The following is a 25,282-nucleotide window of genomic DNA, read 5'->3' on the forward strand; positions in this document are numbered from 1 at the left end:
ACAATGTTTCTACTGAGTCATAAAAGGACCTAACTTCTTGATTTCCACATGATGCATCATTAATTCCAAAATTTAATTTATGCGCGCCATGCATGTGTTTTGCAGTTCCTGCTCTTTGTTGAATTCTCCTTCTAAAACCTTTGTATATGCCTGACATAGTGGCTTACCCATTATAACTCACACATAGGCATTTTTTTTAACAAGAGTCCGTTTTCGTCTATTGCGCTTAGTATTTCCTTTTCAATTCCTAATTATTGTGAGCTTTTTTTTCATGAAAACTTAAAAGGCCTTCATCTATCTTCATGTCACAAGGCTTTGCAATGACATCACATGAAACTGTAACATATTTACATATCTGAGTTAACTGATCTCGTTTTGTAATATCCTGTGTGGTATCTGTAATAATGAATGGGGCAGCATGAATATCATTAATAATTTCTTTTCCAACTGCACGGGGTAGGACATTTACTAACTCATTTTGAATTGAGGGGGTAATGTAACTTTCCGCTCATTTTGATTTATTTATTAGATCACTTAATAACTCTGAATTCATACCCACGTCAACTGTGATTTTCTTATTCCACGAACTGAAAACAACACATGGGTTCGTATAGCACTGTATACTTTTGATTGTCCATCTCCAATCTGGAATCCCATGCTTCCGAGACGACGACAATGTCTGTATTCCGAAGAAATGACACGGTTCTCTCGAAATTGGCACTGCAGATTATGTGTCTCTGGCAATATGGAATGTTTTGGGACTAACCAACAAAAGAATTAAATGAAGTACTCATCGAGAGGAAAGTAGAGATTGCAGTATTAACAGAAACTAAGAAAACACTAAAAGGAACAAAAGATTTGACAGACTACTGGATGGCTTACAATGGCGTCCCACAAAGGAAACGAGCTAGTGCTGGAGTAGCAATTTTTATAAGTTATAAACGGAGAGGAAAGATTCGTGAATACAGCTTCATAAATGAAAGAATAATGACGGATTTCAAATTCCAAGAGGTCATCTAACAGTTGTAGGTGTCTACGGCCCAGAGGAGGGAAGGAGGGATGATATTGATACTTTTTACGATGATCTTCAGAAAGAAGTGAACAAAGTGAAGAAGAGAGACCATATTGTCATCGCTGGTGATTTTAATGCAAGAGTTGGAAATCTACCTACAGAAAGAAATACACTCAAAAGTTTACATGGAGAATACGAGGATCAAGGTCTGTGATTAATTACATAGTAATTAATTATAAAATGAAGAATCTTATGCAAGATATACACGTTTATAGAGGAAGCGACATAGATAGCCAGCACTTCCTTTTAGGCAGTAAGATACGGTACGGTTTCTGTCAAAATGGAAGACAAAGAAACTCCAAAAGAAGCCACAACATAAGTTGCTCAAAGTACATCTCCTGTTGGAATATAGTATTAGGATATTTTATCAGTACTGACGCCAGGAAGCGCTTACTTCACTACCAGTCAACAAAGACATCGATATAGACTGGAATAATATCAAAACATGCGTCATTGAAACTGCCTCAGAAGCAGTTGGTAAAACTAACAAAACAGATGCGAAAAAAGTCTTAGAAATCAAAGAAGCCATTCAAGAAAAACAAATAATTTATTTGAAATTTCTACAGACAAAAACATCAGAAAGCTGGGAAACATACAAAATAAAAAGGAATGCTGCGAAACAAATATGGCGCGAAGCACACCAAGAATCGTGGACTCATTCATAAGCGACTTAGAACACGACGTACATGTAAGTCAGCAATGCGCTCACAAGTCATGACAGTGCCGCACTGAAAATTATACCCAATGAACAATAGATAAATCATTACATAGAGGCCGAAGATGACACAGGAGAAAATATTTACAATGAAATAGTGGAACCAGTTACTATGGACGAACTATAAAAGGCTTTGAAAGGCATAGGAACAGAAAAGCTATTGGAATAAATCGAATAAATGCAGAGCTAATTAAATATCGAGGGTTACCGCTAGATAAAAGACTTTTACAATAAATACATGAATGTTGGTAGAACTGCAAGTTCCCAGACCCTTGTTACACATCAGAAGTAATTTCTCTTTGAAGAAAAGGGAACCGTAATTATTATAAAATCTATCGTGTCATCAGTCTTCTAAACACTGGCTACAAACTATACTCAAAGTTAATCAATAACCACATGAAGAATATCATAGAAGCCATTATTTCTGAAGAACAAAATGGATTTAGATCAGGTTCATGCACAGACAACGTGTTTGTAATTAAAAACACCACAGAAAACCCCAGAGAATTTAATATAGAAACCCATATGACCATAATTAATCTTGAGACGGCGTTTAATCGTGTGAGCCGCGATAGCCTACGGAAGATTATGTCTGAATATGGACAATCTTATCACATAAGAGAGATAGTGAAAAGTATTCACAAAACTACACGCATTGTAATGTACACGGGTAGGAATCGATTAGAAGAATTAATTATTAACCAATGCGTTAGACAAGGGCGTGGACTGCCAACTACCTTTTTTTAATATTTGCATTGAGTTCATTCTTCGCAAATGTAAACAAAGAAATTAAGATTACGAATGAGGCGTACTTGAATGTACTTTTGTTTGCTGATGACATCGTTATTATTCAAAAGAATGAAGATGACCTCCAAAGATCAGTATACGAGCTAAACGAAATTTGCAATAAGTTCAACTTTAAAATCTCTAACAACAAAACAAAAATAATGGCATTCCAAGGAAAATATCACGTCAGGTCAGACAATGTTGTGGACAATTCAATTTTAGAGCAAGTGTCTCAAATCTCTTATTTAGGCTGTGTTATGAGTTTTGATTTCGAAAATAAAATACACAGATTCCAAGCTGTCTATGGTACCATAGCAGAACATTGGGCCACAATGTACAGAAAGAAAGTATCATGAAATTCTATAAAGTAATGGCGGTTCTTGTGTTATCCTACAGAAGTGAAAGATGCGTTACTACTACAAAAAAAAAAAATAAATAAATAAATAAATAAATAAAAAAAAAAATCAAACAGCAGAGATGAGTGTCCTAAGAAAGACGAAGAGCTGCACAGGAAGAGATATGATTAAAAATGATGATAATGGAACAGAATTAAACATTTTCAACATGAATAGAAAAATTCAGAAATACTGTGAAGATTGGAGACAAAACCCCACGAGAGTTCCAAGACACAGAATAGCACACTGGACTCGCATTCGGGAGGACGACGGTTCAATCCCGTCTCCAGCCATCCTGATTTAGGTTTTCCGTGATTTCCCTAAATCGTTTCAGGCAAATGCCGGGATGATTCCTTTGAAAGGGCACGGCCGATTTCCTTCTCAATCGTTCCCTAACCCGAGCTTGCGCTCCGTTTCTAATGACCTCGTTGTCGACGGGACGTTAAACACTAACATCCTCCTCCTCCTCCTAAGACACAGAATTCCTCAGAAGATATTGAACTACAAGTCGAATGTAAAAAAAGATGTTAGAAGACCTAGAAAAAATGGGAATGATTTGTTTGTGAGTTCGTAATGGGCAACAACCTAATCCTTAAAAGGAAGATGATGATGATGGTCATTTGATTAGTCTGCTATATTAATAGGTCTAATCATGTTTATTGAGATTTTATTATAATCTTCTTTCTCGTTTCACAATTGCTGTTAACACTTTTCACTTAAGAAACGCACTCACAACACTGCTGACTACTGTAACTTTTGAGGTAGGACTACCACTAGGAATAGAGGAAAAAATACTTATTTTCTGTAATTTGTTAGCTCTTTTTCTAATTCTAGGTTCTTCTGTTTTGTTTTTGGAACTACTTAGATTTTCGTACTTAACTTTGAAAAGTTTTTCAGTGAATGTAAAAAGATAAATACGCAAAAAAATTATTCTACTAACTGTTCAAGTCAAGTCTGAAAAAAGTGACACCACTCAATGATACACCCACTATTAACTTCCCGCAAAGAGAGCTCATGTGAAACTTTGTTGGCTGTTGACTGATTGTTACTACACCACAACATCTTATTGAATAACTGACATTGTTATCTAATAAAGGTGTGACAAAAGTCAAATAAGTAGAAGACATGTGCATAAAAGAATCTAACGTACACTACACATCCAGAAAGAATAATGATTTTGTACCTAAGTTTGATGTTTTGGTATACATTTTCATTGTTGTCATTGTTTTGTAATAACTAATATGCGCCGCTCTTTTGTGGCGACCGAGGAACATGCTGCAAACCAAGTATTACGAGTCACAGCGAGGATAATCACTGTTTACACACTCATATAACTGTGCTAAACTCAACTCGTCGTTGATCATTTCTACGAAACCGTTTTGATTTGACCATTCCTAAGCAGTTTGGCATTCGATTTGACTTTTTGTCTTACAGCATACACACACACACACACACACACACACACGTATATATATATATATATATATATATATATATATATATATATATATATAATATCAATTTTTAATCGTAGTAATAATAATAACAGTGATATTTTATTTGCTTTTCTGTGGGCCCCTGAAGCTCTCGTGTATTTTAAATATGGCTTTGACTAACAAGAATTAGAGTACAAAATTAAGAATACTAAATTAAATATTATGCATTATGACATAAAAAAGTGGAAATATAGAAGTAACCAAAACATTTCGGACACATAAGGGTGTCCCTTCCTACTTACATAGGGGAATGGGGCAATTCTAGAAGAGTAGGGACAATCCTTAAAAAACATGGACAGAGGCGACACTGTTTAAAGCAAGCTGCCTATCTTTGGAGCACTCTGAAATCTTATCCAAATCTGGCTAAATATTTGTGCTGTTATTTTCAGAAAGCACTTCGTAACAGGTGACTGATCCACCTGTGGAAGGTCTGAAGTTAGTGTCAGCATCGTCTGTAATGTCATTAATACAAAAGATGGACAGTAGTGGTGGCAACGCATTTGCCTGGGCCAAATGAAATTACTTCTACATCTGCCGATGACCCCCTACAAAGTAAACCTCAATCCATCTATCACAAATGTCGTTTGATACCCCACAGAACCGCACTACCGTCAGTAATAGTTGGTGACGTACTGAGTAAAACATATTTCGAAAGTCAAGAAGTACTGCACCATATTGACTGCCTTGATGACAGCTTTCAGGATGTCATGTGATTAAAGTGAGTATTGGATTTCGCTTATCCGATCTTTTCGGAAACCATGCTGGGTGGCATGGAGAGGATCATTCTGTTCTAGAATATTAGCTAAGAATGTGTTCTAATATTCTACAACCGATGGATGTCATATATATTGGACAGTAGTCACTTCTTCTATCAATTAATGTAGGTTAATTCTTACAAAGAAGAAAACAGTAACCAGCCACTATTAATACTGCTATTTATTTAGGTAAATAGCGCCGCTACCGGTTTCGAACTGGCAAGTTCATCATCAGACGGCTGTTCACATGATTTTCAAGATACACTGTACATTATCGTCCGTTTTCGGTTTTTATTATTCCACTGTGGCGAAGTATTTTTGGTGTGTTGTTGCCGTCGAAAATTCCGCAACAACACACCAAAAATACTTCGCCACAGTGGAATAATAAAAACCGAAAACGGACGATAATGTAAAGTGTATCTTGAAAATCACGTAAACAGCCGTCTGATAATGAACTTGGCAGTTCGAAACCGGTAACGGCGCTATTTACCTAAATAAATAGCAGTATTAACAGTGGCTGGTTGCTGTTTACTTCTTTGTAAGAATTAACCTACATTAATTGTACACAGCCACGGTCTCACCATGTCAGTTTTAGACAAAATAGCACTTCTTCTATCCTTCTTGTTTGACCTACCAATTACTAGCCATGGGCTTTTATTCGAGGGCTGTGCGGTATATTACAGTTAAAACTGGGATAAATGTCACAAAATCCGCATAGAATTTAATGGGAATTTCATCGGAACTTGAAGCTTTGCTCAATTTCGGCGATTTCAGCTGTTTCTCAACGTCAGTGGCGCGAATGTCTGTTACACTCATCTTAGCAGTGGCGTGAGAACTAAACTGGAGCACCAGCTACTCCTGGATTTTACTTTGCGAATGAATATTTTTAAATGGAGTTCAGTATTTCTGCATTTCTTTATGTACATTACTTGGGAATTACGATCAGCGGTCCACGTTTGTGACCTGTGATTTATCAATAGGCGTGTGTTCGACTGACAGACCTCGCCACCTTTCTATGGATCTGGGGATGTTCTATTTCTGAAAACCTGTCTCACCGTGATTAATGTCTCTGACAATGTGTACCTAAAACAAATGGTCATTGAATGGCCGCTGACGTAACGCTTTGTGTCACTGAGGAAAACAGATAAATTAATTAAATCGCTTCTATGTGTTTATCTCGCCAGCGGGCTCATTAATTAGAGAACAGAGTTCGTTAAAGCTTTCGATAGAAAAGGAGTTCAGCGTCAGCGACGATCAGACCCAAATAAACAATCACGCTTCATTATTGTAGGTAATTGAATCCGCGATAAATAATCTGTCCTGGCTTAGGGGTGTGCAGTTTCATACTGACTAAATCGATATGTCGACAGAGAGCGACGGGTTATTTAATAGTCATTCGCGCTTCCTACACGCAGCCAACGTATTACATTTTCCCGTTATTTGCTAATTAGCGATTTCTCTTTCAGCATTTATCACGGACAAAAAAAAGTTATATTTAATTTCTTCAAAAAGACACTCATTGACAGTATTTATTTGAAGTACATTAGCGAATGTTTCTCAGTCAAAAGGCAGTCAACTACGATTGATACAAAAGAGCATAAAAAATTTCAGTGGTATTCTCATCTATATGGGAAAACACTTAACGTTTTCATAAAAGTGTCTTCATTACCTGAATATTATGTGTGTTGTGATCAAAAATCAAATAAAAGAGAACAGTAGTACCGATATTTGTAAGGGAATGTATTTAACATTATCATAAATGTTTTTACATTACTTTAACATTGAGTTCATATTAAACTGCAGCTACAACGGAAAGTTGCACAGTTTGGGTTACTTCCTGCGTTTTTTTAATTTGCGGTTACAACCCATAATACAGATGATATTCAGATTCACTAAACCCTCATTCCGAAGCATGGCTTGTCTGAGAGCGCTGGTCTCGTGAAACTGGTAGGCCTTATTCCAAAGAAAACATCGCAAGTAATCCAGATGGTGTCTTTTTTCATTGTGGTTATGGTGGTCATCTTTCCTAAAGACATACACTATTGGCCATTAAAACTGCTACACCACGACAATGACGTGCTACAGACTCGAAATTTAACTGATGGGAAGAAGATGCTGTGATATGCAAATGATTAGCTTTTCAGAGCATTCACACAAAGTTGGCGACGGTGGCGACACCTACAACGTGCTGACATGAGGAAAGTTTCCAACCGATTTCTCACACACAAACAGCAATTGACCGGCGTTGCCTGGTGAAACGTTGTTGTAATGCCTCGTGTAAGGAGGAGGAATGCGTACCATCACGTTTCCGACTTTGATAAAGGTCGGATTGTAGCCTATCGCGATTGCGGTTTATCGTATCGCGACATTGCTGCTCGCGTTGGTCGAGATCCAATGACCGTTAGCAGAATATGGAATCGGTGGGTTCAGGAGGGTTATACGGAACGCCGTGCTGGGTCGCAACGGCCTCGTATCACTAGCAGTCGAGATGACAGGCATTTTATCCGCATGGCTGTAACGGATCGTGCAGTCACGCCTCGATCCCTGAACCAACAGATGGGGACGTTTGCAAGACAACAACCATCTGCACGAACAGATCGACGACGTTTGCAGCAGCATGGACTATCAACTCGGAGACCATGGCTGCGGTTACCCTTGACGCTGCTTCACAGACAGGAGCGCCTGCGATGGTGTACTCAACGACGAACCTGGGTGCACGAATGGCAAAACGTGATTTTTTCGGATGAATCCAGGTTCCGTTCACAGCATCATGATGGAGGCATCCGTGTTTGGCGACATCGCGGTGAACGCACATTGGAAGCGTGTATTCGTCATCGCCATACTGGCGTATCACCCGGCGTGATGGTATGGAGTGCCATTGGTTACGCGTCTCGGTCACCTCTTGTTCCCATTGACGGCACTTTGAACAGTGGACGTTACGTTTCAGATGTGTTACGACCCGTGACTCTACCCTTCATTCGACCACTGCGAAACCCTACATTTCAGCAGGATAATGGACGACAGCATGTTGTAGGTCCTGTGCGGGCCTTTCTGGATACAGAAAATGTTCGATTGCTGCCCTGGCCAGCACATTCTCCAGATCTCTCAGCTACTGAAAACGTCTGGTCAATCGTGGCCGAGCAACTGGCTTGTCACAATACGCCATTCACTACTCTTGAGGAACTGTGGCATCGTGTTGAAGCTGCATGGGCAGCTGTACCTATACACGCAATCCAAGCTCTGTTTGACTCAATGCCGAGGCGTATCAAGGCCGTTATTACGGCCAGAGGTGGTTGTTCTGGGTACTAATTTCTCAGGATCTATTCACCCAAATTGCATGAAAATGTAATCACATGTCAGTTCTAGTATAATATATTTGTCCAATAAATACCCGTTTATCATTTGCATTTCTTCTGGTGTAGCAGTTTTAATGGCCAGTAGTGTAATATCTTCATTTAAGTACAGCACATGTGCTGGCTCTTAATCCATACTTCCATAATAATGCGAAACTGTTCAGTAAGTAATAGAACACATTATTCTTCTCAAAGCAGGTTGGACTTATTCAGGTTCCAATACTCCAAATTACTGTTGGCTACGAAATCCTATTGTTCAACGTAGCCGGCCGGAGTTGCCGAGCGGTTCTAGGCGCTACAGTCTGGAATCGCGCGACCGTTACGGTCATAGGTTCGAATCCTGCCTCGGGCGTGGGTGTGTGTCATGTCCTTAGGTTAGTTAGGTTTAAGTAGTTCTAAGTTCTAGGAGACAGATGACCTCAGAAGTTAAGTCCCATAGTGCTCAGAGCCATTTGAACCATTTTTTTTCAACGCAACCTCCGTTCAATGCGATGGCCTCACGCCAACTTACAGGAATGGCCTGTATGCTTGTGTGGTAGCGCTTCACTGGTCGACGTCGGATCCAACGTCTTACTGAATCAATAACCTGCTCATCATCCACGTACTGCTTCCAACGGGGTGAATCCTTCAACGGGCCAAACAGATGAATATCAGACGGTGCGAGATCTGAGCTGTAGTGTAGGAAGAACAGTCCAATGAAGTTTTGTGAGCTCCTCTCGGGTGCGCATACTTGTATGAGGCTCTGAGTTGTCATGGAGAAGGAGAAGTTCTTTTGCATTTTTCTGGTGACGAACACCTTGAAGTCGTTTCTTCTATTTTCTGACGGTACCGCAACACACTTCAGAGTCGATCGTTGCACCATGAGGGGGCCATCAAGCAGAATAACCTCTTTCAGAGTCCCAGATGACTGTCGCCATGGTTTTTTTCAACAAAAAAATTGTCACGATCACCTTCGTAACACGCAAGCAACTGCGCGCAGATGGACCTTCGTTGCTCTTTAAGACCTGCTGTCAAGTGGCGAGGTATCCAGCGGGCACACACCTTTGAATGTGTCAACAGCTGGACGAGTCTTCAGCACTACCAACAGATACGTTCAGCTGTGAAGCGATGTGTTTGATTGTGATCCTTTGATCGCCTAGAATGGGAGTGTCCACAGTCAGAACATCGCAGGATTCACAGTTGTGTGTGGCCGGCCGGCACGTGGGACGCCAGACGGGTTTACGCGACCTTGTTTCGTTTGATAATAGACGCCTCGCCCAAAGACTCACCGGGCTTTTGTTCATTTCCAGGTCTCATAATTCTGGAAGCGCCTGTGAGTATCTGCGATGCTCTGGTTTTCCGCCAAAAGAAACCCACTGACAGCTCTCTGACAGGAACACACATCCGCTTCAGACGTAATTTTGAAGGCTACGTATAGTGCCGCCACCTATCGGAACTTCATGAAACTACAGGGGCTGAAGCGGGAATATTCCACGATGTCCCATAACAAGTTCCGCATTTTTTTCAACCGAAACTGGCGGAGGAAAAAAAGCGTTGCGTTACTTACTGAACGCCACTCGTATTAAAAATGAGAAAGAAACTCTGTTATCTTTAAATGACTAAACCGCTGAACGAATTTCGGTGAAATTTGGTACGGAGAAAGCTTGAATGATGGGGAAGAAAACAGGCTACTCTAGAAAGTAAAACAAAAAATATCAACCATTAAGAGGGTGAAGTAGGGAATAGAACGTCTTTTTTATATCAGTGAACGTTAACAATACTAAAAAAGTTCCTAGAGTTCCTAGATAACAGAACGCAGCATGTCATTCTCGCTGGAGAGAAGTCTTCCGAAGTAAGAGTGATTTCAAGTGTGCCGCAGGGGAGTGTCGTAGGACCGTTGCTATTCACAATATACGTAAATGACCTTGAGGATGACATCGGAAGTTCACTGAGTCTTTTTTGCGGATGATGCTGTGGTATATGGAGAGGTTGTAACAATGGATAATTGTACTGAAATGAAGGAGGATCTGCAACGAATTGACGCATGGTGCAGGGAATGGCAATTGAATCTCAATGTAGACAAGTGTAATGTGCTACGAATACATAGAAAGAAAGATCCCTTATCACTTAGCTACAATAACGCAGGTCAGCAACTGGAAGCAGTTAATTCCATAAATTATCTGTGAGTACGCATTAGGAGTGATTTAAAATGGAATGATCATATAAAGTTGATCGTCGGTAAAGCAGATGCCAGACTGAGATTCATTGGAAGAATCCTAAGGAAATGCAATCCGAAAACAAAGGAAGTAGGTTACAGTACGCTTGTTCGCCCACTGCTTGAATACTGCTCAGCAGTGTGGGATTCGTACCAGATAGGGTTGATAGAAGAGATAGAGAAGATCCAACGGAGAGTAGCGTGCTTCGTTACAGGATCACTTAGTAATCGCGAAAGCGTTACGCAAATGGTAGATATACTCCAGTGGAAGACTCTGCAGGAGAGACGCTCAGTAGCTCGGTACGGGCTTTTGTTGAGGTTTCGAGAACATGCCTTCACCGACGATTCAAGCAGTATATTGCTCCATCCTACGTATATCTCGCGAAGAGACCATGAGGATAAAATCAGAGAGATTAGAGCCCACACAGAGGCATACCGACAATCCTTCTTTCCACGAACAATACGAGACTGAAATAGAAGGGAGAACTGATAGAGGTACTCAAGGTACCCTCCACCACACACCGTCAGGTGGCTTGTGGAGTATGGATGTAGATGTAGATGTAGAAAAATGATTAAATTTGTTGCATAATGTACACGTTGTATAATGTATAGTCATTACAACTGCACGATGCATGGATGTGTACTGTCCACACCGGCCACTGCCCATAACACTGCGTCGTGCATTTGTGTGATTTGTGAGGGGGGGGGAGAGGGAGGGAGGGTGGGTGGGTGGGGATCGCACATAATGGGCTATGCTTACTCGAAGGGGCAGACACGTGAGGGCATCTGACATTCTGCGCATACAATAACTTACTTACTCACCATCACTCATTGCAACATAACCATTGATAAACGAGCGCAGCTGTGAATAGCAACTAGCCACTGTATATATCTGGGGTGTCGCCTTCACATTTCATTATTATGTTCACAAGCTGCGATTGTGACTAAGAAAACTAGGCTACATTAACTGGATTTAATGTATAGATCAAATGGTAAATTATGTCCTATAATTGTTGTATCACAATTTGAAATCTTGCATTTTGATCTGTGTTTCAGAGCCCCATCTGGTTCTTCTGGGTCTCCCAATGCTAAAATTTTATATTGTACACTATCCTGTATTTTATTATGACTTATTATAATTGTAAAATTACTGCATTATTATAATTAAAGTGTAGCTACTCATGAAGATCCAGTGTAGGGTAGACATGCTAATGCGTTTACGGGGAACCGATTTATCTGGAAAAAAATTAGTTTCAATTTTGGTCACCAGTTGTAATCCTGGCGCTGTACAGCATCCCGTCGACTTTGCAGTGGTCATATTGAACAATTTGTGTAAGTGGCAGTTAAGATTAAAATCAGCATTACACCACTCACACGGGTTTGAAATTTTCTGCTGACGTCCCATTCCCAATGCATGACACAAGGAAACATTTCTACACATCTTTCTTGCAGAGACAAAGCCAGGTTTGCACCAAGTGCCCAAAGAGTGAATCAATTTTTTTTTGCTCTAATCGGTTTTTCATTAACGCGTTAGAAAACGTGAGAACTTTCGCTGCCATACGAAAATTAAAACCCTCTCTGGGTCTCTATGAGTAGCTGCACTTTAACTACAGCCACCTGGTATTACTGCATTGTGGCTTTCTGCGACGCTGAATGTACTCTTTTACGCTTGCGGATCTGGCGCGCCACTTATCTACAGGACGTTAACGCGTTATTTGGGTGTCTGCTCTGCTGCGGGTGTTATGGCGTTTTGCACAGGTGCCGAATAAAAGGGGCATTTGAAAGGCAAGCTAACACTGTATGTGCTTACTTTGTTCAGTGTTCAGTTTGTAACCGTCGTATTCCCACTACCGCCTTGACGGCTAAAATGACCAGCAGAAGAAGCGAGAAATTAAGGATTCCTTTTCTCTTAGAGTGTCTCTTAACACCAAGTATATGGTCCATTGTGAAAAGTGTTCTACATATCGTTCTTCTTTGTAAAACATAACTTAAAATTTTGAGGGGCTTCTCTTCCTCTCTCATGTATATACTGACAAAGAAAAGTGAAGCACCCGAAGACAAGGTCGGATGTGAGTGTACGAGGGTCATTTTTAAAGTAAGAACCGATTTGTAACAGTCAGAGAAACTTTATTTATGAACGTAAATTGTACACTACTGGCCATTAAAACTGCTACACCACGAAGATGACGTGCTACAGACGCGAAATTTAACCGACAAGGAGAAGTGCTGTGATATGCAAATGATTAGCTGTTCAGAGCATTCACACAAGGTTGGCGCCGGTGGCGACACCTACAACGTGCTGACATGAGGAAAGTTTACAACCGATTTCTAATACACAAACAGCAGTTGACCGGCGTTGCCTGGTGAAACGTTGTTTTGATGCCTCGTATAAAGAGGATAAATGCGTACCATCTCGTCTCCGACTTTGATAAAGGTCGGATTGTAGCCTATCGCGATTGCGGCTTATCGTATCGCGACGTTGCTGCTCGCGTTGGTCGAGATCCAATGACTGTTAGAATATGGAAACGGTGGGTTCAGGAGGGTAATACGGAACGCCGTGCTGGATCCCAACGGTCTCGTATCACTAGCAGTCGAGATGACAGGCATCTTATCGGCATGGCTGTAACGAATCGTGCAGCCACGTCTAGATCCCTGAGTCAACAGTTGGGGACGTTTTCAAGACAACAACCATCAGCACGAACAGTTCGACGACGTTTGCAGCAGGATGGACTATCATCTTGAAGACCATGGCTGCGCTTACCCTTGACGCTGCACCTCAGACAGGAGCGCCTGCAATGGTGTACTCAACGACGAACCTGGGTGCACGAATGGCAAAACGTCATTTTTTCGGATGAATTCACGTTCTGTTTACAGCATCATAATGGTCGCATCCGTGTTTGGCGACATCGCGGTGAACGCACATTGGAAGCGTGTATTCGTCATCGCCATACTGGCTTATCACCTTGCGTGATGGTATGGGGTGCCATTGGTTACACGTCTCGGTCACCTTTTGTTCGCATTGACGGTACTTCGAACAGTGGACGTTACATGTCAGATGTGTTACGACCCGTCGCTCTACCCTTCATTCGATGCCTGCGAAACCCTACATTTCAGCAGGATAATGCACGACCACATGTTGCAGGTCCTGTACGGGCCTCTCTGGATACAGAAAATGTTCGACTGCTGCCCTGGCCAGCACATTCTCCAGATCTCTCACCAATTGAAAAGGTCTGGTCAATGGTGGCCGAGCAACTGGCTCGTCACAGTACGCCAGTCATTACTCATGATGAATTGTGGTATAGTGTTGAAGCTGCGTACCTGTACACGCCATCCAAACTCTGTTTGACTCAATGCCCAGGCTTATCAAGGCCATTATTACGGCCAGAGTTGGTTGTTCTGGGTACTGATTTCTCAGGATCTATTCACCCAAATTGCATGAAAATGTAATCACATGTCAGTTCTAGTATAATATATTTGTACAATGAATACCCGTTTGTCATCTGCATTTCTTCTTGGTGTAGCAATTTTAATGGCCAGTAGTGTATCACAAACTACAATATGCACATTTCTTCACTTTTCAGCATAGTCACCATGAACATTTGTCATGCCGAGGCACCGGCTTTTGGATCCCAGCATCAAAGAACTCTGCCGGCTGACCCTTAAATCAGTTTGTGACAGTTTCTTTCAACATGTCATCAGTTTCCAAGAGCTTTCCTTGAAGAAATTCCTTTAGTTTTGAAAACAAATGAAGTCTTATGCCGCCTAGTGGATGAGTAGTAATTCCCATTGAAACTTGTCCAGTTGCGTCTTTGTTCTAGTCGCAAAGTGAGACCGAGCATTGTCGCGAAACAGAACGACGCCGTTAGAGAGCGGTCCCCGCTGGCGATTTTGAATAGCCCACCTACGCTTTAATAATGCTTCGCAGTACCCCTCAGCATTTTCTGTCACTCCTCTAGGCAAAAAGTCTAACAGAGGGATGCCTTCCTGATTCCTAAAAACCATGGCCATGATTTTCCTTGTTGAATGTTGTTGTTTGAATTTTGGTGGCTTCGTCGGGAGGTTTGAATGATGCCACTCACTGGGTTGATGCTAATTTTCTGAAGTGTAGTGGGCAATCCAAGTTTCATTACCGGTCACAACGTGACTCTGTAACTCATCTCCATCTTTGTGATAGCGCTCCAAAACGGACAAGAATGTGGCGTTCGCTTTGTTTTGTGTCCTGTTAATATTTTCGGTATCCATCCCGCAGAAGTTCGTCAGTAACATTGTGAAAAACTACTGATCTTGAAACTTGTGGAAATATATGATGCAGCTTGTCAATAGTGAAGCGCCTGTTTTGGTGAAATGCCTCATCAACTTTTGTGTCAAATCTTCATTCATGATAGTAGACCGTCCATATCGTTCGTCATGAACATTTGTCCTTCCTTCATTAAACAGCCTACACCATCCACGCACATTTCCACCATTCGTTACACCAGCATCATAAACTTCAACAAGCCGCCAGTGAATTTCATTAGGACGAACTAGTTTTGCATTTAACAACCGTAGAATCGAGCACCCTTACAATCGACGGGATTAATGATTGACGTGGAAACAAACGAAGCAGTATAACTATACAGAGAAATGTAACGTATTGGGAGGTGTAGTGAGAGACTGGCCAAGAGTGGCCGACGTGAACGGACGTCACGTGGCAGGATGCACGGACACCATGTGGTATCAGTTCTTGCTTTAAAAACGACTCTGGTATCTTCATAGACGTGCACACAATCGGCGCGTATGCAAATGATTAGAGCTACATTTCTCTGTGACAAGTTGAACGGGCACCATAGCTCATTAATGTTGTTAGTGTTTAGTACTGTGATTTGGCCTGATAAACCTACATACATACACACTCTGCAAGCCACCGTACGGTGCATGACCAGGGTACCACGGACCACTGCTAGCAATTTCCTATCCTGTTACACTCGTAAACTGAGCGAGGAAAAAACGACTGTCTGAAAGACTCCGACGGGCCATTATTTCTCGCACATTATTTTCATGTTCCTTATGCGAAATATGGCGGAACTACACTCATGCTCATAAATCAAGGATAATGCTGATACATGCTGAATCAACGCTCTGGTGGGCGGTTTGCGGGTTTAAATCAGCTCGGAGTATGACGATGCGGTGCATTTGAGCTGCGGTCGTCGCACGATGGCGTTGGCAGCAGTCCACATAGAGGTGTGTTGGTGCATGTCAGAGTACGGTGAAGCGAGTAAGTGTGCACACGTTTTCAGACGTGCTACTGGTGACTGTGTGTTGAAATGGTTCAAATGGCTCTGAGCACTATGGGACTTAACTGCTGAGGTCATCAGTCCCTTAGAACTTAGAACTACTTAAACCTAACTAATCTAAGGACATCACACACATCCATGCCTGAGGCAGGATTGGAAGCTGCGACCGTAGCGGTCGCGCGGCTACGGACTGTAGCGCCTAGAACCGCTCGGCCACTCCGGCCGGCACTGTGTGTTGAAAATGGCTCAAACAACACATATTGATGACGTTATAAGGGGTAGAATACTAGGGCGACTGGAGACTGGTCAAAAACAGCAGGTCGTAGCACGGGACCTCCGTGTGCCACAAAGTGTGATCTCAAGATTATGGCAACGATCCAAGCAGGCAGGAAACGTATCCAGGCGCTACTGTAAGGGGCGTCCTCAGTGTACAACACCACAGGAAGACCGATATCTCACCACCAGTGCCCGCAGACGGCCACGGAGTACTGCAGGTAGCCTTGCTAGGAACCGTACTGCAGCCACTGGAACAGTTGTCTCCAGACACACAGTCTACAGAAGACTGAACAGATATGGTTTATTCGCCCTGAGACCTGCAAGGTGCATTCCACTGACCCCTGGTCACAGGATAGCCCGTAAAGCCTGGTGTCAAGATTATGGCAACGATTCCAGCAGACAGGAAACGTGTCCAGGCGCTACAGTACGGGACATGGTCATTGGAACAGTGGTCCCAGTTTATGTTCACAGGCGAGTTCAGGTGTAGTCTGAACAATGATTCTCGCCGGGTGTTCATCTGGCGTGAACCAGGAACCAGATACCAACCCCTTAATGTTTTTGAAAGGGACCTGTATGAAGGTCGTGGTGTGATGGTGTGGGGCGGGATTATGATTGGTCACGTACACCTCTGCAAGTCTTTACAGAGGAACTGTAATAGGTCAGGTGTATCGGGACGTCATTTTTCACCAGTATGTCCGCCTTTTCAGGGGTGCAGTGGGTCCCACCTTCCTCCTCATGGATGATAAAACACGGTCCCACCGAGCTACCATCGTGGAGGAGTACCTTGAAACAAGAAGATATCAGGCGAATGGAGTGGCCTGCCTTTTCTCCAGACCTAAACCTATCGAGCACATCTGCGGCACCCTCGGTCGACGTATCGCTGCACGCCTTCAAACCCCTACGACACTTCAGGAGCTCCGACAGGCACTGGTGCAAGAATGGGAGGCTATACCTCGACAGCTGCTCGACCATCTCATCCAGCGTAAGCCAACCCGTTGTGCGGCCTGTGTACGTGTGCATGGTGATTATATCCCATATTGATGTCGGAATACGTGCGCAGGAAACAGTGGCGTTTTGTAGCACATGTATTTCGGGAAGGTTTTCTCAACTTATCACCAATACCGTGGACTTACATATCTATGTCGTGTGTGTTCCCTATATTCCTATGCTATTTGCGCCAGTTTTGTGTAGTGCCATGTTGTGTGGCACCACATTCTGCAATTATCCTTAATTTATGAGCATAAGTGTAGATTGTGCGGCTATTAAGCTACCAACAAAGTGTCTCGCGTAATGGTCATGAGAATAAGGTACGAGAGATTAGGGCGCGTACCATGATTTTCCCTCCCTCAATACGAAAATGACATAAGAAAGGAAATCGATAATATTGGTACGATTTACCAGAAAACAGTTGGGGGCAGTGCTTAAGAAACTCTATAAAACGCATAAGATATAATTCTATGGACGTGTGAAAGAGGAGATACGCATCCTCTCTCCATCCGTACCACACTTAGCATGCACACCTCGCCAGTTGTTCAAGTAGGAGATGCTGAAGGCTTTTGGTTTGTTCTCCATCCGGATAGGAACATCTATTCGCAAAGACAGCACTACTTAAGCTACACTGCCAGCGTCTGCTACGGACGTCGCTCAGAGGTTGGTAGCAAATTACTCGTTTCACTGTCGCCCTTAACCACAACAGCAGTCAGTTATGTTAGACACGCAAGAAAGCTGTCATCCCTTGTAATGGAAGCGTCCCGTATCCTGCACTAAGCTTCGGGGCAGAGCGAAGTCTTCAACAATGAGACATACCTGGAGGAGAGGTGTATCGTTGCCTGGCGACAGTCTGAGCCAAATACTGAACGGGTCGTGAGCTTACTGACGAATCCTGTTTGCGTTGCCGGTGAAGGCTCTTGTTATCTGTCGAGGTAAGCACTGAATGTCTTTCGTTTAACTGTCTAGATCTGCCGTCGGTAATTTTTGATACTCTGATTTATGAAACAGTGCATGAAAAGACACAGTCTGCGCCGAGATACGTGGCGCACGTTTGTAATTTCGCGAGATACAGCTTGATTTCGCATATCGGTAGTCCTAGAGCCGGGTGTAAGTTATTAATGTGAAAAGTGACATGTAGAATAATGAATAATTATAATATATTATGACACATCCACAGATGGGTAGAATAGGTCAGGCTTTCCCTTGATTCTAGTCAGCGATATGAATTAGTACATTTTTAGTTTAGGTGAGTTTAAAATTTATTAACCAAAAAGAAGGGAATTATGGCCACTACCTCCCTGGGTACTGCTAGCGCATCCATCGGAAATCTATGAATTTACACATCTCGGTATGAGATACACTGTATGTGTTATGACGCCGCGTAAAAATGTGATTTATGTAAATGTTGTTGTTATGTCGAGAAATTCGGTTTAGCTATTTGCCATCCTCTCTGATGACCATGTTATTTATGTGGATCGTCTCGTTAGGATGTAGTTAAGACGGAATTCCGTAGATGAGCTTGAGTTACTGCTAGTGCCAACTGCCATATCTTTCATATGGCAGATTTATTGAACATGTAACGTATCTGGAAGTCAGAAAGATGAAACTGTAAATTCACGCGCGTGTTTTAAGCCCTGTGGTTTTAAGCTCATCCATCCCTATATTTTTTTTTCACACCTGACTTTTCATTTCGAATTTTCATACAGTTACGAGTCAGGGAGAATGCAGTATCAACGGCATTGCTCTGTATATGACTCCGCCGATTTAAATTAAAGGTCTCTGTCACTGTTAATATTTTCTCGTATATTTAACTGTCAAATGAGTTACAGCAATATAAAACTAAGATTCAAGTTTTGATTTGCACTACTTTACCGACGCTGCGGATATTAGGGTATCGTGTAACGTGCGTCACAGACTTACAGTGAACCTCTTGCTTGTAGATAACAACAGCTGAAAATTTTCCTTTTTTGCTGTGTTACTTTAAAAGTGAATCTTTATGATGAACTGCATTCTAGAACGTTTTATGTGTTGTGGTTTGTTGTTATTACTGGTGAATCTGGACAATATTGTTAAGAAATACCGGTAATATATAACATGCATCAAAGATGTTATGCTCTTTAGCAGGATTTTTAAATATGCTTACATCCCCTATAGAATCGCTTTGCGAGGTGTTTTTCGCTGTTTGCGGGGCTGTTGCATTATCGAAAATAACGTACAAGCGGATGAAATGGAGACTTTGTGACTAGCATTATGGATGCATCATTTCTGTGTGTATGTGTGTAGTGCTGTCAGCGGTTGACGGTTGTGGTTCGAATGCATAATTTGCTAACTGTTCATCTGCAAATTACGCTGCCGGGGGTGCACACTCAGAAGGTACGGGTAGCGGAAACTCTCACGCTCCAGGATTCTATGTGCAGTCAGCACACTGTCAACTAACTAATAACTTATTACTAGGATAAAAAAGTACATGAAACCTACAGTTTGCAGATATACTGACATGATTGTGGGGGGGCGTATCAGAGTTGGGCGATGTAAATAAAAGAAGCGAAGCATTAAGGGTTTATGCTTACAGAGATAAAGAATATCAGAGAAGCCCAGAAATCACCTCTGTACACATATCAACTCCCTGTTGCAAATCCCTATACGGTAGAGTGGAAGTCAGATGAACGTGAACAACTGTGTCAAACTTTGAGTTGCCATTAAGGGCGTCAATGCATGAGTCTGCAAACATGCTCTCTGATGTACCATAGCAGTACACTGATTTGTTTGCAGACTAAGAGTTTCCAGTTTACACCGATCGCTGAGTCTCATCTAGGTATGAGGCGAGTGTTACAATACCTTTCTATCCAAAATGCGTCCATGTAGATCATCAGGAAGAGGGGAAGTCTTCGGGTTTTTATAAGGCAGGTGAATAAGACACTCAATTATCCTCATATAAAATCAAACGACGAATGCCTTTGCAGGCAATATGACCATATACTTACGGTAAAATTTCAAAAAATATGAAGAAAATGTAAAATCCATAACATTCGAATAAAAACCTGGTATAATTACGACAAATCGATGGGAAATACGTAAAATTGAGCGAAATACGACGGAATATGTAAAACTGCGAAGAAAACTTGCGAAATTACTTAAGTTAACTGAGAATACAAAAAAAAAAAAATCAGAGAAAAGTGCCACGAAATGCGGGGAACCGAAGAGGTTTGGGGGTACCTAGTCACTCAAGACTGAGAAAAGCTTAAAAATTATGCTCTGTTTGCATTCACTTTTAACCCTGCCCCTCCCTCTGTAAACTACGTGGGTTTTCGTAACACACATTCCAACAAAGGCGACATATGTGTTACACAGAGGCGCCATATTAAACCAAGCAAAACATTACCTAGAGTGTTCTGTAGGGGAGTGCATCAATGTCACATATACACCTTTAATAGTGAGAGGGGGTGTACTCGAGAGATGTGGTGTTAGGATGAAACTGCTATATTATCCTACACGTGATCAAAACTATCTAACGTGAGACCAGGACTTCTTTGTGCAAGAAGAATGCTACCAGAGCTGTGGTAATGCTATTGTAAACAGTGATAAGACTATTACATCTCCTTTGTCTACTGATCTTGTTGCTTACTCCCTCATAAGAAGCTGCGGCTTCTTCGTGTGCATTTTCCTGCGGCGGAGTGTGTGTGCTATCTCAGTGTACCAGCTATCAAGAATATTCAAGTCGGTTTTTCTTCGCTTTGTTTCCTAATGATACATAGCCGCATCCATCAAAACCGATACTACTACTATTACTAATTATATAAACGACTGACATGGGAAGTGTGATTGAGGGTACGAACGTTTTTTTCTTAAAAAGACTTATATAAAATCCATTAATTTTTTAAATGACACATCAAAAGTGTGCAGATTTCGTTCTAGTTGTTTTACAAGCAGCTCGAGTGGTGGACAGAGACTGACGATGCCTTCCTGGGATACTGTAATAGTGTAGAAGGAAGCAGTTTTATCATTTAAAAATTTTTCACCATAGTGATTTGGGTAATATACTTGTGGGGTGGTTGTATGACTGATGTTGGACAAACATATCCTCAATTAGAGTAGTAAGGGCGTTGCATTCTGCACGACTAATACTTCGGAAACCATATGGATTTCACAATACAGTATTTTTAGATGCAGAACCGTGTAATCATCAGAGTGAATGTTTATGCTGTATTATCATTTTTCTCATGCCGGTACCTTCTGGTACTGACTCGAGATAGTGAAATAATGCTTCAGAATTAACTGTACGGTTGATTAACATCAAATATTTCAAACCTCATACGTCTGGTCCTACACCATGTATATAGCATACATTCCTTCTTAACCGTCTGTTATACCAATGCAACACTCTCATGTCTACTATCTGCTGATAGGAGGTGTGACCCTCCTCAACACGCATGCATCTGGGGAGATGTTGTGCTTTTGGATGGATGCCATGATTAAGATTAGTGTTGTAGGAAGGATTGATCAAGGACAATGTGGGAGAGATCTATTAATCACCGACTTCATCCTACAAATGCGACAATACTCTGTGACGCCCATCCACACAGCGAAAGATGGCCTGTCTCAATCGTAAATTTTGTACTATGGTCGAAGCGCTGGAAATAAGTAGATAACCTCTTTGCATCAGTATAGGGTGCTGTCTGGTATACTTTGATGTATATGGTCTAAAGGATGTGTCGCACAGTCATCTAGCTGCGTTCACAGTCTAGTATATGGTACTTGCAAAGTAGTGGAGGGGTGATTTAGCGATGATGCTGAAATGTAGGAAGCATTCTGCCAAGTCATTGGCTGGCATTGAAATTACTGAACAACTGGTATACTTTGATGTATATGATTGAATGGATATACTGCACATTAATATATCTGCTTTCGCAATCTAGTATATGATACTTGCAAAGTAGCGGAGGGGTGATTTAGCGATGATGCAGAAATTGGGAAGCAGTCTACGGTGTCGCTGACTGGCGTTGAAATTACGCAACTACAGGTAAAATTAGTAAAACTGATCTCGCTATCAACTGCGGTGTGTATTACAGCACATTGTCCAATATCAACGGTGTCTTTCCCATCCCGACTGCCCACTGGGTATAATATTGGTTACTGCATAATTGTTGACTGACACCATTCGGTTGAGACGAGGGAGTCTTGACAGAGCACTGAATATCTGCTAGTTGTCTCTGTGGAGCAGGGGATTAAATGTACAGGTCATCATCTTCATATGGTTGTTTGGAAGCGTTCCTCAATGCTGTAGACATATCCTATTTCTTTATTCTGCGATGCCCTATACATGTTTTTATTTTTATTTTTTAATTTTTTTTCACCAATAAGATACCAGTACCGCTTTTTATTTGCACTACCTTGCACATGTTGTGAACAGCACCTTGCAATGATGATCAACAACGGAACAGTATCGTGTACATGGCTGCAAAATTGAGGGAACAATCCTTCTCGAAATGGAACACCGAGACATCTGTTACCCCGTCTCTAGGGAAGATGAGATTAAGTGTACAGTTCGAATAGCTGTTGTAAGCTCTCTACAATACCGCAAAATCTTCCAGTTTCTATATGCTGCAATATCTTCCACATTTTCGTCAATGAGAAACAAGGCTTCTGTGTATTATTCCTACCAGCCTGTGTCTTGTGGTAGCTGTATAGTTTACGCCATGCGATATTCAGCTTTCTGTGAGAGCCAAAGGATCGAAACGAGTTAATGTTGGTTTAGCAACAGCTGACACAGACCTCCAAGTCATTGTAGAAAAAACAAAATGTAAGGTGGTGTACGCTGACTGGATGTGTTACCACCGAAAAAACAATGTATTATGCTTATCAAGGAACGATACAGGAACCTTCTCGTGTGTTTCATGGTCCGATGGATATGGTCCTCCTACAGTACATGCGACGAAACTTTACACTGGTCTGTGGAAGCGATTTCGATCATGAGCCACCTGCTCCAATCAACCAATACCTGTATATCTAAAGGGATCGCTACATATGGTAAATGCTGAAAAACAGACTGTATTTGTTTCAGTTGTACCGTAAGACAGGGATGCAGTAATATCTTATCGAGATCTCTAATGGATTATGTTAGCAAAGTTTTTATAGTTCGTAAATTTTCTCTGTTGGATGGTACAAAATACTGTGGTGGGAGAGAATGTTTGGGTGATAAATTTTCTCTGTTGGATGGTACAAAATATTGATGTGGGAGAGAATGTTTGGATGATAGACATGAATGTACCCTGAGAGATGTAGATCGCCTTCGAACTGTAGTACCTGTACGTAATTTGGATACGTATCACAATGGAGTAGCAAATTCCTTGTCCTTCTTCCATGCCCTGTATGATGTGGGGTCATCCTGATTTTCCCAAGAAGTAACATCATCATAAATACTCGTACTATCTTATCTTCTAGCTCTTATTGCAAGGGAAAGCTTCGTTTGGCGATGGCCTTACACACTGTACACCGTTGGCGGTACTACGACCACATGTTCCTATTTCCACCAAGGGGTCAAAAGGCAGTCCTGTCGCATCAGCTTAGCTCGTTCTGTCTCCACGGGATGCAGAAGGTCTTAGATATAGCGCTTTCTGACTTCAGTTCAAGTGCGAATTAAATTGGGACGATCACATGGACAAAGCTGCAGGGAGGCCAGGGCAGAGACTGAGGAGCACATACAAGATGCAGAGAGACTGTCTAAAAAACAGCGCTGGAGTTTTTGCTGTGTGGGATCCTTAGCAGATAGGTTCGAAAAAGGTGACTCGTTTCGAGAGACGAGAGTAACACAAATGTGTTTCACCAGTGCTGTAATCATTAAAAGAAATCTCTGCAGCTTTCAACGCAAGTATGTAACTGAATGGATAGCTCCTGCATCTTGACAGTTTCCACATGTTGGTGGGAGCACATGGGCTTTCAATCCAAAAGGAATAGGATTCGAATCCTCGAAAGGGCACCGCCAGTTTTAATTCCCGCCAGTTCCCGTGTGGTGGGACGGGTGGGACATCAGTACAGTCCTGGGACAAAGAAAGTCCTACCAAAATTCGAAATTACCCCCAAAATTCATGATTCCCACGGAAATTCGAAATTACCGCCAATAGGGTAGGTCATGGGAGGTGTAGGGTTAGGGGGGCAGGTGAGTGGTACCCACATGCTGGCTGAGAAAAGAGACACATGATGTCATCTGGGGATAGATGTGGGAGTGGTCGAGGGTGGGTGTGGGCTCTGTTGGGGTGGGGGTGGGCGTGATTGGGGTGCATTAATTGATCAATTTAACTAATTTGCATAGCACTTTCATATCAAAATTTGAGTCGTAAACACATTACCCTACTGCTGCCTGTCACTAATTCCTCTCTTATGACAACCTCCTCGTATCACAGCAGCAATTGCACTCAATGTCCTCAAATATTTGTTATACTTTTTTCGTTTCTCTCTTCGCCCAAACAGTTTTGACTGCCTACAGCTTCACAAGTGGCGTGCAAGTGATTCCTAGATGCCTTAGCACATTTCCTATCATCATCGAAGGAATTCTGCTGCTTTGAACGCAACATAACACCTGTTGGACGAAGCAAGGACGACATTCAGAACTACATAACGACTTTCATTATCAAGGAAGTTTACAGTCTTTTGGCAATCCAGTGCCATTACTTTGTATGCCTATAGTTTTTTACTTCAGAACGGTGCGTAACTGTACCGAACGTGTCTCGAAAAGCGAGATCGACAGCGTCAGTCTAGGCTTCGTTATGTACAGCCCTCTGGAATTTCTAAACGATGGGAGGAAACTTGAGTTTCAGGCGAGCTAGTTTCCACACGCCCCGTTGTTCCCTATAGAGCTTTTGTTGTGTCACCATAAGGTTACCAAAACATATTTTGCAGGGCAACAACAGATTTTCGTACTTCAAATAGGACTGCACATCTTCAAAGCCATCCTTCGACGCTTCTAAAAGACTGGTACGA

This window comes from Schistocerca americana, chromosome 6, assembly GCF_021461395.2.
Source record: "Schistocerca americana isolate TAMUIC-IGC-003095 chromosome 6, iqSchAmer2.1, whole genome shotgun sequence".
NCBI lineage: Eukaryota > Metazoa > Arthropoda > Insecta > Orthoptera > Acrididae > Schistocerca > Schistocerca americana.